Genomic DNA, 15,473 nt, shown 5'->3' on the forward strand with positions numbered 1-15,473 from the left:
TTCCGAAGGCAGTTACCGGCCACTATGTTGTTATTCATGTTGTGGGACGTGGCTAGTGAACCTCAACATTAGCTTGGGGCTCCTGCTCCGTTCAAGTGATTCAATCTCCTCAACTATACTATAATCTAACATAGCATAATGCTATACCATACTATGATCTCCTCTATTACAGGTAGGCAGGGAAATAATTCCAAGTGCTTAGTACAGTGCTCTGCACATGGTAGGCGCTCAATAAATACTATTAAATGAATGAATAATTGGCTTTTGGATAGGGATCAACCAAAAAAAAATCTATTAATCAATCGATCAGTTGCATTTATTGAGTGCTTATTGTATGCAGAGCACTGTACTAAGTACTTGGGAGAGTATTATTATAGTTACTATCATTATGGTATTTCTTAAGCGCTTACTATGTGTCAAGCACTGTTCTAAGTGCTGGGGTAGATGTAAGTTGGTCAGGTTGGACACAGTCCCTGCCTGTCCCACATAGGACTAATAATTCTAAATAGGAGGGAGACACGTATTTCACCCATTTCACCCCTATTTTACAGTTGAGGAAACTGAGGCACAGAGAAGTTGAGTGACTTGCCCAAGGTCACACAACAGGCAACTGCCAGAGACAAGGTTAGAAACCAGATCCTATGACTCCCAGGCCTATGCATGGGAGTCCAATGGACTACAGTAATAACAGAGCTATATTCCCTGCCCACAAGGAGCTCACAGTCTAGAGGGGGAGACAGACATTACAGTAAATTACAGATCTGTACATAAATGTTGACTGTGGGATGAATAAAGGGTACAACTCAAAGTGAAAGGACGATGCAGAAGGGAGAGGCATTAGAGGAAATGAGGACTTATTCAGAGAAGGCCTCTTTGAGGAGATGTGATTTTAGTAAGGCTTTCAAGGCAGACATTAATATAAATAAATTACAGATATGTACATAAGTCCTGTGGGTCTGGTAGGGGGGATGCCTAAAGGGAGCAAATTAGAGTGACACAGAAGGGAATGGGGGGAAGTTCAAAGGGGGGCTTAGGCAGGGAAGTGCCTTCCATAAGGCTTTGAAAGTTGGGGAGAATCACTGTCTGTTGGATATGAGGGAAGGCGTTCCAGACCAAAGGCAGGATGTAATAATAATAATAATAATGTTGGTATTTATTAAGCGCTTACTATGTGCAGAGCACTGTTCTAAGCGCTGGGGTAGATACAGGGTAATCAGGTTGTCCCACGTGGGACACGTCTTAATCCCCATTTTCCAGATGAGGGAACTGAGGCATAGAGAAGTTAAGTGACTTGCCCACGGTCACGCAGCTGACAAGTGGCAAAGCCGGGATTCAAACCCATGACCTTCGACTCCCAAGCCCGGGCTCTTTCCTCTGAGCCACGCTGCTTCTCTGTAGGCGAGAGGTAAGCAGCGAGATAGATGAGATCACGGTACCGGGAGAAGGTTAGCATTAGCAGAGTCAAGCGTACGGGCTGGGTTGTACTAGGAGCGTAGCAAGGTGTGGTGGGAGGGGACAAGGTGATTGGGTCTTTTAAAGTCAGTGGTGAGGAGTTTCTGCTTGACGCGGAGGTGGATGGGTAACCACTGGAATTTCTTGAGGAATGGGCAAACGTGGCCTGAACATTTTCATAGAAAAACAATCCGGGCAACAGAGTGAAGTATGGACTGGAGCGGGAAGAGACAGGAGGCAAAGAGGTTGATACGGTAATCAAGGTGGGAAAGGTCCTTGGATCAACATGGTAGCAGTTCGGATGGAGAGGAAAGGGTGCATTTTAGCAACGTCGTGAAGGCAAAACCTGCAGGATTTGGGGACGGACCGGATACGTGGGTTGAATGAGAGAGATGAGTCGAGGAAAAATGCCGTGGTTTTGGGCTTATGAGACAAAGGAGGGTGGTGGTACGGTCTACTGTCTACTGGAGCAGCGTGGCTTAGCAGAAAGAGCCCGGGTTTGGGAGTCAGAGGTCATAGGTTCTCATCCCGGCTCTGCCGCTTGTCAGCTGGGTGACCATGGGCAAGTCACTTCACTTCTCTAGGCCTCAGTTACCTCATCTGAAAATGGGGATGAAGACTGTGAGCCCTACTTGGGACAACCTGATTACCTTGTATCTTCCCCAGTGCTTAGAACAGTGCTTGGCACACAGTAAGCGCTTAACAAATACCAACATTATTTACTGTTATTTATTACTGTGACAGGACAATCAGGGGGAGGACAGGGTTTGGGTGGGAAGATAAGGAGTTCTGTGGTAAAAGTGGTAAGTTCGAGGTTTGAGGGACTTCCAAGTAGAGAGGTCCTGAGGACAGGAGGAAATACTAGACTGCAGAAAACGAGGAGGAGGAGGACTGGAGTTGGAGATGTGGGAATCATCTGCATAGAGATGGATAAGAGGAGATAGGGTCTTTTCAAGGAAGACATCAATCATCGGAATTTACTGAGCACTCAGTGTGTGTACAGCACTCTACTAAGTGCTTGGGTTGTTGATCCACCACTTGCCTTAACACATAAAACCCTCCCTCCAGATTCCCTGGAAATGAGGTGATTCCACAAAAGAAACTTGACATTCTGATGACATAGAAAATGATTACTTAGCAAACTGCTTCTTCAGGTGCATTCGACAAACTCCGTATGTCCATAAAAAATGTCTGAGCCACCAGAAAGGTTGAACAGGGTCCATAATGTTTAGGAGAACCTGTTGTCCCTTCTGGAGATAGAATGTTAGATTGGATGGAATAATGACTATTCATTCGATCATATTTACTGAGTGCTTACTGTTTGCAAAGCACTATATAATAATAATAATAATAATGTTGGTATTTGTTAAGCGCTTACTATGTGCCGAGCACTGTTCTAAGCGCTGGGGTAGACATAGGGGAATCAGGTTGTCCCACGTGGGGCTCACAGTCTTAATCCCCATTTTACAGATGAGGGAACTGAGGCCCAGAGAAGTTAATAATAATAATAATGTTGGTATTTGTTAAGCGCTTACTATGTGCCGAGCACTGTTCTGAGCGCTGGGGTTGACACAGGGGAATCAGGTTGTCCCACGTGGGGCTCACAGTCTCAATCCCCATTTTACAGATGAGGTAACTGAGGCACCGAGAAGTTAAGTGACTTGCCCACAGTCACACAGCCGACAAGTGGCAGAGCTGGGATTCGAACTCATGAGCCCTGACTCCAAATCCCATGCTCTTTCCACTGAGCCATGCTGTACTAAGCACTGGGGTTGATAATCGGATCGGACACAGCCCTTATTCCACATGGAGTTCACAGTTTAAGAGGGAGGGAGAACAGGAACTGAATCCTCATTTTAGGTTTGAGGAAACTGAGGCACAAAGAAGTAAACTGACTTGCCCAAGGTCACACACCGGCAAAGTGGCAGAGCCAGTATTAGAACCCAGGACTTCTAAATATATTTTGTTTTCCTCTGCTCCTCCTCCCCTCCCCATTGCCCCTATTCCCTCCCTCTGCTCTACCCCTCCTTCCCCGCCCCTCAGCACTTGTGTATATTTGTACATAATTATTATTCTATTCACTTTATTAATGATATATATCTATAATTCTATATATCCCTTTTGATGTTATTAATGCCTACTTCTGTTGTGGTCTGTCTCCCCCTTCTAGACTGTGAGCTCGTTGTCGGGTAGGGATTGTCTCTATCTGTTGCCGAATTGTACTTTCCAAGCGCTTAGTACAGTGCTCTGCACACAGTTAAGGATTCAATAAATACGACTGAATGAATGAATGAATGAATGATTTACTAATGGCAGGGCTTATGGTTTTCTGTGGCATCAGTGGTGATGTGGAAGAAGTGGAGGTCCATGGGCTAAACACGCTGAGAAGCAGCGTGGCTCAGTGGAAAGAGCCCGGTGGGAGTCATAGGTCATGGGTTCAAATCCCGGCTCAGTCATTTGTCAGCTGTGTGACTGTGGGCAAGTCACTTAACTTTTCTGTGCCTCAGTTCCCGTCTCTGTAAAATGGGGGTTCAGACTGTGAGCCTCATGTGGGACAACCTGATTACCCTGCATCTTTCCCAGCGCTTAGAACAGTGCTCTGCACATAGTAAGCACTTAATAAATACCAACATTATTATTATTATTATTATTGTTATTAAACAACATGTCTAGGAGAGATGAGGCTAGAAGCTATGGCATCTGCTCTCCTTTGGCTCTGAGAGGTCTAATCACTGCTAAGCAACTCCCATTATTGACTTATGCTTTAGGGTTCCAGGAATCATACAGGCCTGCCAATCTAACTAGGCAGACCCAACATCTGACCGTGACTGTTTTCATTTCCTTAGTTTTGTCTATTCTCACAGGCTCAGTCTGTAGGTCATGAGCAAGATAATAATAATAATAATAATAACAGCAGTAACAATAATAGTGATGATGATAAAAGTGAGATTTATTAAGCACTTACTGTGTGAAAAGCACTGAACTAAGCACTGAAGTAGATACAAGAGAATGAGCTCCGACCTTGTCCCTGTCCCATATGGAGCTTACAGTCTATAAGTATGAGGGGGTTGTCTGCTGTGTGACCTTGGGCAAATCACTTCACTTCTCTGGGCCTCAGTTCCCTCATCTGTAAAATAGGGATTCAAAGTGTGAGCCCCATGTGGGAGAGGGACTGTGTCCAAACTGATTAACTTGTATCTACCCCAGTGTTTAGAAGAGTGCTGGGCACACGGTCAGCTCTTAATTAGTAACATTATTATTATTATATTATATTGCTATTTATTAATATTACAACATTATTATCTACAGTATGTGCATTGAGGATATGGAAGGATTGCTCTTATTTTTCTGTGGTTTATCCCACCCACCACCCAATCAATACATTTATTGAACACTTACTGTGTTCAGAGAACTGTATTAAGTGTGGGGAGAGTAAAATCCAATAGAGGTGGTAAACACGATCTCTGCCTATTTTTCATGCCACAATTATAGGTTCGATCGAACCGTTATATTTCTGTGAATGACCACAAACCACCATGGAATTCAGGACACGTAACCGGGTTCCTGAAGGTACTGTGAGGCCCTTTTAATAATTTTAAATTTTTATTAATTACTTGCATTCAGAAACTTCTAGACCAATAACAGCTTTTCTGAATTTTTAAATGTTCAAAGATAAAAAAAAAACCCATGTAAGAATCACTGGCTACAAAGGCAGAGAAAATCAGAAATACCTTGAATGTCATCCATATTCCTTGGAAAAGAGGAAATCTGGCTTTAAAAATTTGAGCTTCTAATGACTTTTTACCTAATCTGGGAATTTGAATAGATCAGTATGTCAATGCTTTATGGTACCAACAGTCCGTATGTCTATTTAAGAATGCTAAACGTTTGTGTATATATAATTCAGTAAAACGGGTAACCTCATAACTTCACCTGCTATTTGATATCATTTCAAGATGGACGAGTGGTCTAAAGCGCTAGATTAAAGTTTTCACTTCCCCTAGTTGGGGCTTCTGGTCTCCAAATGGAGGTGTGGGTTCAAATCCCACTTCTGACACTTCTCAGTACTTAGTACAGTGCCTGGCACATGGTAAGCGCTTAACAAAAGCCATACTCATTGTTATTATTAAAACTGAAATTTATTTAATAAATCAATTGAATGTATTCATGAAATGGTTGTAAAGATTATGAAATATTATGTATGAGCATTTCATCATTTTGGTATTAGTTGTAATGGTCATTACGAGCTCCTACTCAATGGAATGTATTGAACTAAGAACCTCTGAAGTACAGCAGAAACAAGAAAACTCATTTCTTATTCACATGACCTTTACACTTCCACACATTAAAATCTATGTGTCCTGCTATCCTATACTAAAGATAAGTTATGAGAATTCAAGGAACCAGTTACTTTCATTTCATGATTTTTACCGACAATCAAAATGAACCCAACTACAGTATAAAGAAAAATTCTGTCATAATTTTTCTATTAAATCGTGTGTTTGCCGACCTTACTAACATCTGGAATATGAAGTTCTGAAATTGCTTTAAAAAAGTTGATTATAGACAAATTAACTTCAAAGTTCCACAACTTTGCTTTCCATTTGTTGATTCACCTAATGACTTCCTTCCAAGACTAAAGCAAGATTAAAGTGATTAAGTAAATGTCATTTGCTATGATAGTTTTACTGTTTCACAGATCGTCTGAGGGCTTATCAATCGATAGGTATTTATTGAGTGTTTATTATGTGCAGAGCACTGTACTAAGTCCTTCGGAGAGTACAATACATGTATATAACAGACACTGCTCCTCTCCATCACTGGGCTCTTCCCAGATGACATGGTCTCCCCTGATGCTCTCTCGAGAGGGGCCTCATCTTCACCCACTCCCCAAGACTCCCTGGGAAAGGAGGAGTCGGGTTCCTTCTTGCTCCCCGATCCCACTTTCATACCATTCCATCCCCTCCGCCCCAATCCCTCTCTTTCCCTTCCTCTGAAGCCCATATCATCTGTGCCTACCACCCACTCCAGATACTAGTCATGGTCATCTTACTTTAGTAAACTCACAATCAAACAAAATTAATGGCAAGGATCACTTTAAGACATATCTCATCCATCATCAATAGTACTTACTGGGCACTTACTATGCACAGAACAATCAATCAATGATATGTATTGAGCCCTTACTGAGTGCAGAGCATTTATTTATTGCTATTGTTCTTGTCTGTCCGTCTCCCCCAGTTAGACTGTAAGCCCATCAAAGGGTAGGGACTGTCTCTATCTCGTACCGATTTGTACATTCCAAGCGCTTAGTACAGTGCTCTGCACATAGTAAGCGCTCAATAAATACTATTGAATGAATGAATGAATGAATGAAGCGCTTGGGAGAGTTCAATATAACACTATAATAGAGTTGACTGACACGTTCACTGACCACAGTCAGCTTACCCCATCCTTCTCTTTTTTCGACATTCCAAATGGATTCCAGATTCCAAATTCCAGTCAACTTTCTAGTCAGTTACCTCAGATGGACAAGCAATTTAGTTCTAAGGTGTTGTTGACCACTACATAGACCACAGAATACTGCAGTAGTAACACTGACATGTCATACCGTGAACTTCAAGGCCAATTGTGAGGCAGTACAGGTCCTACTTTTCAGAACCAGTCTTCCCAGTCGTTAATACATTATTTCTCTTTGGCTGGCGAGGGCACCACCTCAGAAGTCATCATGCCCCCTTCAGTGGCTGAGGGTGTATATGCCGAGCACACTCAGTTCAGACCTTGACAGTGAGCTCTAAAACTGTCACTCCAGATTTGTTTTCACTTCACCTGAGTATCACCCTTAATTATGATCAACCCACGTATTTTTCCTTTTCTTTCCTTCCCACCTCCATCAAACTAGTGGAACCAACAGAAACCGCAAATCAACAGTGAATTTCCTAATGTTTTCTACTGAAATATTTTGCACAAAATGAGCAAAATTTACCATTTCTTTATGTTCACGGTGGATCATCCGTTGGATGGTGGAACTATTCATTTGAATGTTAGTAAATCTTATTATTAGCATTAGTAATAATAATTGCTATGGAATAGTTTATCTTGGCTATATCCTATAATAAAATTTCACCTAATACAGCTCTGTCACAATACAAATCACACCACTCCTTTTTATCACTTCAAACCTCTGAATACAGTTAGTGAAGAATAACAGGCATATAAAATATCCTTGCAAATGTTTGCAATTTCCTAGTTCAAGCATGTTTTTCTTACTAGCCTGTCTTTCCACACATACTTAAACCGGCTGAAAATGAATGAAATTAACATTGTTGTGCCTGCTACTGAACCCTTGGTCCAGGAGTCAAATATCTATATTCAAAGCTGAGGCCTCCATTTTGTATCAGTGTGTATACCAAGTACCAAAAATGATCATGGAGTACAACTTAAATTTAAAACCCACTGGTTGAGCATTAATAGTATTTTAATACCACGTTTTTCTAGCAAAGATGGACCAAGAAAGACAAAATAAAGACAATTCAATAGTGATATTTTGAGCTAGAGCTAACCACACTTCAAATTGCCCCGCTAGCATCCCAAAATACTAAATACGCAGAAGGCTTTTTCCCCCCAGTGCACTTTTAAATGACCATAAATAGTCCCTAAATTTCACTGAACAAGCCACAGTACAGAAATCTGATCCGATCAGAGGGAGAGATTAAAAAATTGCATTCCACTCTTAGTAATTCTCTCCCTTTGCATCTCAATGGTTCATGAGGCAATATGAGAAATGAATATATACAGTTTAGAAAACAGTAACAAGTTGGAACATGCCTTATATAAGCACAAAAGCGTTCCTGAACTTGAGCTCTTTTTGTTGACCAAACATTTCCAAATAGAATAAATATACAAACTGTTGCCTGCAAGACCTTGAGAAAAATACATTTCAGAAAACCCTAGGTCACTGAAAAGTGACTGGAAGAATATATTAATGGTCAGCTCTCCATATTCAATATATTTTTCAAAAATCCTCTTGAGTTTATAATCGAAATCTTAAAAAAAGCTTCTGACTTAAAGGGTGCTGTAATGCTAGGTATGACTAGTCATACTAATATTATGCTTTATTTTAATGTGCTGGAGTGTGCGACAACCCTAGAAAAATTCACATAGTTTATAACTGCACTGCCTTTGTCTTCTTTACTCCTAAGAAATTTGGATGCCACATTCTCTCAAGACGTGAAAAGAAAATTAAATTTGCCCTAGTCAGAGGTCAGTTTTCATTCTAGACAAGGGGACAGTCTTGTGGTCTCTGAACAAGAGCCATCAGGAAAAGTGTTGCCCTTTCTTAATCCACATTGAAATATATTTACTTTACAGAAACATTGCTACTCTTTTTGGTTGCCTCTGGATGACGTACTTTGCTACCAGTTTTTCATGGATTCCAATATATACTTGGAATAATGATGAAAACAAAAGCATTAATTCACATCTGATTGAGTTTTTCTCAGACATACTGTAAAGAGATACATATGCAAATTGCAAAAAGGGAGTCGGTGTCTTTGATCACTTTTTCCCTATTTGAATTAAACAGTGCGTAATACAGTGCTCCGCACACACAGTAAGCGCTCAATACATACAATAGATTGATTTAACCGCATTACTGTATGAGAGCTAATACTTTGGTATTTAGTCCAAAAAACTGGTAAAGCATTTCCTTCCCTAAGGGTTGTTTACTAGAAAACAGAAGTCAAAATGTTATAGCAAACCAATTCAGAGCTATTCAGAGGAATGAAAAAATGTCAAAGGGAGATTAAAATCAAAGAGAATGCTTAATATCACTACATCACAGTTGCATTAAAATTGCACCCTTTTTTATTCTAGCAATTTTCATTTGAGAAATTCAGCATAGTTTCCCTTAAACTCAGATAAGAACTAATATGCATTGTAAATTTATTTGTATTTCTTAAATTATTAGCCTTCACTCACCTTATTTGGCTACCATTCTGGGATGATATATTCCTAAAAGTCAGGTGAAAATACTAATGCAAAATGACTCCTCTTCAGAAATCAGTAAATGAGTGTACCAGTGTACAACCCAAAACATAACATATTTTCTTCAATTGTGAAAAATATTTCTGTTACATTTGGCATATATTACTAAGCCAAAATTTAGTTCATCCTAATATTAGAAGATATTTTGGGCTGAAGTGCATTTTGAGCCATTGAAATTTCAGCCTGACTTATTTCATTGCCTCAAAAAGCTGAACTGGAGTTAGGTTTGTACCCAAAACACTCTGGTTTAACAGGAACTGGATATTCAACAGATTGAAATTTTTATTATATTCATTATATAATTTTGGTTTGAATAGTAGTCAGATTGTACCTCCGAACATTAGGACTTTATTTTAAAATAATCAATTAATCAATTAATTAATCAATTAATAAGAGCAGTGGGGTTTTTTGGCTTGAATTTTACAATACTTTTATAGCATTGTGAACACGTTTGACCCCAGTCTTGGCTATGAAAATTTCCCATCACTAATTCCATTTCCAGGTGGTATGTGCATCCAGCATTCCCAATGAACATTTCCAAAACAAAGTGCCAATTAAAACCAATATCCATAATACTAGCGGTTGGAACCAAGGCTTCAAAACACATCAATTTAATTTTATCGAAGTACATTAAAGGGCAAAAATTGACAAACTTTTCTTGTACGTTTAATTGAAAGGAATAGTAAGTTTGAACCTCTAAAATACAGATGGAATTACCAGCTTGATTTTGGTTTCAATTTTATTTTCCCTTCAAGAAACAAAAACAGTCCTTTATCGCTACAATCTCCAACTTCACAGTATTCTTCACTGCATCTAAAAACCAATGACTTTTGTGCCCAATTTAAGATCTTAGCATATTTTTCTCTGATTCCGAACATATTATATTTCCATGATAACTCATGTATTCCTCCCCTATTCACAGGAAAAGTTATCTCAGACCACATTTTTAATTACAGGCTTGGGGTCTCACCAATAAAGTCTTTTAAATCTCCTTACCTCAAAAAAAGCAGCTTTGCAGGGTAGAAATGATTTGGTTTGATGCGGGTTTTTGACAGATGGTCACTCTTTCCCCGTTTGGAAAAGATGAAAAATGCTAAGGGGGAAAAAAATTACAGTGATGTTGTGTTCTAAAGCAGAGATAACTAAAAAGCCTCATTGGCCACAGGACGAAGACCACGTGATGAGCGAAAAAGTGCATGTGACCCATTTTCTCCCAAATCCCCTGAAATGAGATGCACCCAATACTGATGTTGATGGCATGTCAATGGGTTAAAAAGAAAAGGGGCCACTGAACTAATCAGGTTGCCTCTAGGCCATGAAGCTGCAGCAGCCGAGCTTTTTCATGTGAAGGGAGAACACACACTCTACAAGGAATCGAATAAGGCTTTTTTTCAAGACGAGATTATATTTGGGTAATGAGAGCTCTGTTCCATTACTGAACAAGGTCCGCCATTACAAAGTCACCCCTTCCGGTCTTCGGCAATTTCTGGAGATCACCCGTGGGCAAAATTGGAAGAGGAAGAATGGAGGGCTTATATCAGAATGACTGGAATCCACAAGAATATGGACTGGGGAGTTTTCTCTTTAGTTCCTTCTTCCTCAGGACTTCTCTAGATTTTCAGCTATTTCCAGGATGAGCAACGCCAACCAATCACACGAGGTGAGAGCACATAACCTCGTTGTCAGTACAAATTCCTTGGTCAAAGAGGATATTTTCGGTGCCGGCCCCCACCCAGCATTCCTTCTCAGGAATACCTAGAACATAAATAAAAACATATCCTGGAATCTAATGAGAACACCCTCATTAGACGAGCCAACCTCCCAAGAAGAAGAATTCAACCTCCACCTTCTTCAGAGTAATCTGTCTCTGGAAAAGGCAGAAAGAACTTGTCCATTTTATTTTGTGGTTTGTCAAAAGAGCTGTTTATGTTGGGAAAAAAATGGTTTGCTGCATTTCCTCTTTCTTTACTTTGGATGCCAATTATCTCATTCTATAAATGGCTGCATTCTACACTGAATGTTTACTCTTCCTCTTTCTCTCATTGCTTCTAATTTTTTTTTTCCACCAATCTAGTTCTCTCTTATGGAGTGCCATCAGACCACAGGCGAATCAGTGAATCGCCAAACCTTGGCTTCAAATTATTGGATTAGCTGTCCCTGAAGTGAGGGAAGAGGCTACCTAGGGGCAGCTGATTTGGACACCCGGACAATAATGAGAGGCTTTCGGGAGGGGAAATGTTTTTGCAAGTTTCTCATCTCTTTGCCCCTCCTCTCGCTTCACTGAAGCAGCCAGCAGAATTGGGGGATGACACAATAGTGCCAAGGAGAATGTAAACGAGAATGGGAATTGGCTGGCATTTCCCTACTCCTTCTTCCTTACCAACAAAGCTGATGGGGAATGTATGGAAGGACTGGTCAGGGCATCCTCCTTAACTAATCTGTGCCAAGGAGCCAGATATGATGATATTTATTCCATGCAGAATCCATTCTAGGGTGGAACTGGGATGGCTAGTGGAGGAAATTAACATTTTTTGCCAGTGTGAGATAAGTCTAAGCTTGGTGTCGACGGGAGCCTAGATAAAGAGGGGTAATGTTTCCAGAGTCACAATCACGTAGAGATAGTCCAGACCCCAACTCAAAAACCACAATGGGAGTATGTCCATTAGATTGATAATAATAATTGATAATAATTATGGTATTGTTAAGACATAATGCACCTTCAATTTGTGCTAAATGTAAAATAATAATGCTAATTATGGTATGTTAAGCGTTTACTATATGTCCTATACTATGTGCACTATACTAAGCACTGGGTTGGAGACAAGCAAATAGAGTTTGCTCAACTGTATATATCTTCAACACCCTATTTATTTTGTTTAATGAGATGTATATCACCCTGATTCTATTTATTTGTCATTGCTTTTATGAGATGTTCTTTCCCTTGACTCTATTTATTGCCATTGTTCTTGTCTGTCTGTTTCCCCCGATTAGACCGTAAGCCCGTCAAAGGGCAGGGACTGTCTCTGTCTGTTGCCGATTTGTACATTCCAAGCGCTTAGTACAGTGCTCTGCACATAGTAAGCGCTCAATAAATACTATTGAATTGAATGAATGAATGAGTTGGGCAGAGTCCCTTTTCCATTTGGGGCTCACGGCCTCAATCCTCATATATCAGATGAGGTAACTGAGGCACAGAGAAGTACAGTGACTTGCCCAAAGTCACACAGCAGACAAGTCAAGTGGCGGAGTTGGGATTAGAACCCATGACCTTCTGACTCCCAGGCCCATGCTCTATCTACTATGCCATGCTGCTTATGTTGATTTTGCCTATTCAGACTCAGGGATCATAAAGCACATGCTTATTTCCTGTGAAACAGAAGCTAAAACTTTCAGAAGTTACAATATAAAGAACATTACGGTTGAGAAGCATTGAATAAACACTCTTATTCTATCCTTCTTGTCTGAAAGTAAGGATCAAACACACATTTCTCATACTATTATATACAGCCACATTTGAATTACTTGAATGTCACTATATGCTCCAGTTGCGTTGTTCTATATTTAAACATACGATAATTACCTATATTACTGAACTCCAGCAAGCCATCACGTTAGCAATGGGGCTTCTCTGTGCAATTTATCGGATTTTATGGATTGCGAGATTATAGGCTTTGGGGTACTCGGAACTGCTGTAACTCCTAAATGTTTTGTTGTTCTTTGATTTCACGAAGAAGAGTTAAAACCAATCACTTTACAGTAAGACTTCTGCAGATAGTTGGAAATTTGCAGTGTTAACATTGTTAATTATCAACCACATCTGTGAAATGATCATGAGAAATGATCAGGAAACTTAAGTGAAGATCCCACACTCCTGGATCCCAGAACTAGATGGGCCCTTAAAAGTTCATCTGACGTGGCCTACGGGCAGTTGACACAGCACAGCCTGGTAGAAAGCGCACAGGCCTGGGAATCGGAGGACCCAGCTAATTTACTTATTTATGTATTTATTTATATTAATGTCTGTCTCACCTCCTCTAGATTGTAAGCTCAGGATCTCTGACTCCCAGGCCCTTATTCTATCCACTAGGCCACACTTCTTCTTTATGTACCAAGCACTGTACTAAGTGCTGGGACAGACGCAAGATAATCAGGTTGGACACAGTATGCATCCACATGGGATTCACAGTCGAAGTATGCATAAGAATTATGTGTTATTTTCAAATTGATTTTTTTGTAATAGCTTCATTCTTCATGGTTAGCTCACCTGTCCAAGACCTAAACTGTAATAATAATGATGGTATTTGTTAAGCGCTTACTATGTACCAAGCACTGTTCGAAGTGCTGTAATGTGAAAATGTAGTAATACTTTTAATTTTCTCTACATCACAAGATTAGGACAATCCTCACAGAAAACATCACCCTGATCGAATTTTGAAATTTTATTCTAGGAAATAGCCATGGAAAGATAGAAATTGTCTTAGGACCCTGATGGAGCAGAAATGAAAGGGGGATTAAAGAATCAGATCGAGCACTTGAGGGATTAAAATCGCTGAGCTGCTGTTTTTCAAAAATGAAAATTCCATTTCATTGAAGCTATGGAAAACCCAGTTTGGGAAGGAAGTACTGCAACGCTCCTGTGCCTTCATCTACTAACGTGACATTTCTTTAGCTTGAGCAGAAAAATAAAACAATCTTGATTTCTGATCCCAGAACACCACATTTTTTATTCACACACAGACCTAACCAAGAAAAAAAGGAAAAAAAATGTGTGCGATGTGATTTTCGTGGTGGTACTGGGTCATTTAATATCCCCTTTATTGCCATATCAGTTCCCTTCGATTCCAACTCGGGCCTAAAATCAAAGACAGGAAGATAAACAGGAATGACTGGGATTTCAGAGGGAAAAAGAACAATATCTCCAGCAGAGGTAGAGGCTTGGTAGAAGCCAAGGGAGAAACTGGGAGATGACGACAAAACAGTCAGTAAACAATAAGCTTAGTCCAGAGGCTGAGTCTTCAGTGGCATAGAGAAGGTGAGACCACTGGCCATCGAAAACAAGAGCCCTCCTCTTAGCTCAACCCCTACATGTAAATTTCCCCATGGCCTCCAGCAAAGGTTGGCACTGCTCACAGACGGAGGGGTGCTGCATCAGATCAGCCTCTGACTAATTGATTCAGAAGGGCGTGAAGGGGAGTCAGAAACTAATGGTGAGATGGGGAACAAATGTTCAGGGGTTTTGTTTCTCCTCAGGGCAGGGTACCACAGGAAAAAAAATCCACTTCCTGGATCAATACAATTAACTTTACTGGTTCACCTTCAATGTCACATTAAACAGAGGGCTTGAAAAATGAAAAGCTGAGACTCATTTGATGCCCTACCTTCAATTTCACATTAAACAGAGGGCTTGAAAAATGAAAAGCTGAGACTCATTTGATGCCCTAAAAACACTTCTCAAACCCTTTATTTGTTATTTTGAGAGTGACTGGTGGTATCCAGTTGCCAATCAGTGATGTTATTCGAGTGCAAACTGTGTGCAGAGGACTGTACTAAATGCTTAGAAGAGTACAGTAAAATAGAAAGACATGATCTCTCCCCTCAAGAAGTTTTTTTTACTCCAATTTTCTTCCTTTCCTCGTCTAAGGATGGCCATTCCTTCTCTGTACCCTTCTTTTTTGGCATCCCCCAAACCTCCCTAACCCATCTTCCCTGATGTGCTCACCCCAAGATAGGGATGTCTTGTTCATCACCCTATTCCCTAGTCAGGCAACAGGGGATGGTTTTCCTCACCTCATGGCCCTGCTCTTCACCAACCATCCTGCCTATTGGCCATGCTGTTCTAAAATTCCACTTCCCCTTTAATTTTATTCTGCCATGGCCCAAACTACGCTAATCACAGCACAATTCTCCCCCACAGTCTTTTCTCGCAAATCACCAGTCCCTATTCCCACTCCCACTCCCTGAATACTGTATCGCTT

General features: G+C 40.5%; 1 protein-coding gene across 18 annotated transcripts in view; it reads right to left on the reverse strand.

Moving 5' to 3' along the window:
• The window catches only part of PCBP3 (poly(rC) binding protein 3), a 342,071-nt gene that overhangs the window by 136,419 nt on the left and 190,179 nt on the right, over positions 1–15,473 (reverse strand). For all 18 annotated transcript variants that reach the window (XM_029068512.2, XM_029068513.2, XM_029068533.2 and 15 more), the window contains one exon: positions 10,495–10,591. The gene's annotated coding sequence lies outside the window, so the exon portion shown is untranslated. The remainder of the gene's footprint in view (positions 1–10,494; positions 10,592–15,473) is intronic.

The sequence above is a fragment of the Ornithorhynchus anatinus genome, chromosome 7, assembly GCF_004115215.2.
Source record: "Ornithorhynchus anatinus isolate Pmale09 chromosome 7, mOrnAna1.pri.v4, whole genome shotgun sequence".
Classification (NCBI taxonomy): domain Eukaryota; kingdom Metazoa; phylum Chordata; class Mammalia; order Monotremata; family Ornithorhynchidae; genus Ornithorhynchus; species Ornithorhynchus anatinus.